This window comes from Macrobrachium nipponense, chromosome 35 (genome assembly GCF_015104395.2).
Source record: "Macrobrachium nipponense isolate FS-2020 chromosome 35, ASM1510439v2, whole genome shotgun sequence".
NCBI classification, from domain to species: domain Eukaryota; kingdom Metazoa; phylum Arthropoda; class Malacostraca; order Decapoda; family Palaemonidae; genus Macrobrachium; species Macrobrachium nipponense.
The window spans coordinates 396,190-398,372 of record NC_061096.1 but is presented as its reverse complement, the minus strand read 5'-3'; the positions used below and the strand labels follow the sequence as shown (position 1 = coordinate 398,372).

Genomic DNA, 2,183 nt, shown 5'->3' with positions numbered 1-2,183 from the left:
GATTTATCAGCTTTCTCTAGGTTGTCGCCCTGACTCTCTGTCTCCATGGGAAATTAAAAATGATGAATCTCCAATTTCTAAGAAATGTCACAACGATACATATTATCAGTCTTTATTTATTACATATATATATATATATATATATATTAAACCATTGCACGTTTATTGTCAAAATCCGAACTCAGTGTTGCATTACGATGATAATCAAATAAACAGCTCCAAAAAAAGTTACCCTCAACTGTCTTTAGCGGTAGCGATCGGGCAGAATACCAGAGTAAAATTCTCTCTCTCTCTCTATCCACAAGTTGATTATATAATTATATAACAACTAATTCTGGAACTTCAGCTGAACATGAAACGAAACAGAGGGTACAATGCAATTGACCTACTACTGTTCCCATGCCCAGTTTCGTATGAAACCACAAGACTAATAGACCTTGCATTCTCTGAAGTTGTTGATTTTGTTGGATTTTTGGTTTTGACCTACTGCATTGCAGTCCCCCCTTCCCAACACCCGGGGGCGCGGGTGGGGGGGACGCAAAATGAGATGCAAAGACTCACGTGTCTCCTTAGTAAAAATGGTGGTTTTACTTACCTAACTGATCTCGCGATGTTGCTTTCGCCCATCGACTGGGTCCTCATGGTGCCTTAGACGATCACCTCATCCTGATGGAGGTCTGTTGTCTGCAATTCATGACTATTTGCCCCCCGCCCCGTCCCACATGATAGTATGACTCACAGATTCTCCCCCCCCCCCAAAAAAAAAAAATTACTTTTAAATGCCATAGAATTCTGGCACCAAGGCACAGAGAGACCTTTCACTTTCGCTGTTTTCCGCTCCTATAATATCAGGGGCTGCCCCGTCCACAAAACACGCTGACATACGTTGTCTAAACTCACACATATTATCGTGATGATTACAAATAACATCCCTGTCACTACCAATAAGCTCCAGGAAGACGTCGAGGTAGCTAACAGCCTCTCTCACTCTATATAAATTTGAACAAAAGTGGCCAAGTGGTGGTGAGCTGAGGCCTGCCACGTACAACCCAACTGCCTCTCCTCTCGTCAATAGTACTTATCAATAATGGCCCTCTGAGCAAAGATGTTTTTATCGATAAAGATACTGCTCGTGATTTCTTTGCCCGAGGGAAAAATATCTTTGCATTGCAAGCAATTCTCGACCATAATAAAGGTGGCAATTATATATATATATATATATATATATATATATATATATATATATATTATATATATATATATATATATATGTATATATTATATAGATATATTATATATAAATATATAGTATAGTATATAATATATTATATAATATATATAATATATATATATATATTTATTACTATCTTCAACGAGTTTTTAAGGCCAAATGATGCTCGTTTTAACAAAATGAAACAAACTGCTAATCAGGCAACCACACCTACCTTCGATCTGTGGCTGAATCTCTCGGACGTTAGCTGAAAATGCAAACTGGGGAAATGAGCTCCCGTAGATACAAAAAATATACTTTATTTCCCAAATTAGCTAACATTAGAATGGAATAAAGTGAATTAACTCTGACCAAAAAAAACGTTAAACTATCATTTCCTCTCAAAATCATATTTAAGTAAGTACCCCCCTCTTATCTCATTATGTCCGACTAACCACAACATTTTAATAAGTCAATAAAAGTCTTAGAGAATCCATTTTCTATATGGTGACTTTGAACCCATCTGAAATAAAGAAACCACAATTATTACACCACTTAGCCATGAAAGTTAACCCTTAAACGCCGACTGGACGTATTTTACGTCAACATTTTTTGTCTCTCGGGTGCCGACTGGACGTATTTTACGTCGACATACAAAAGTTTTTTTAAAATTCGCGGAAAAATACTTTTAGGCCTACCAGCCAAAAACTCTTGAATCACGCGCCTTGGGGGATGCTGGGAGTTCACGGATCAAGGTGTTGTTTTGTTTACAATCGTTACGCAGGCGCGCAAGCGCGAATTTCTTTCTTGCCGCACTAAAAAGTATCTGTGACACATCTCAGAAATTATTTCGTCACTTTGACATAATTTTTTTACCATTTTAAATTAGCCGTTACATGGAGTATTATATATGAAAATGTGCGCATTTTTATGTAAAATACAACAAAAAAATACTCATAATTGTAGCTTTTAT

The 2,183-nt window shown here is 36.8% G+C and overlaps 1 pseudogene; it reads right to left on the bottom strand.

Moving 5' to 3' along the window:
- Positions 1-1,694: 1,694 nt before the first annotated feature.
- The window catches only part of LOC135208164 (uncharacterized), a 5,624-nt pseudogene continuing 5,135 nt past the window's right edge, over positions 1,695-2,183 (bottom strand).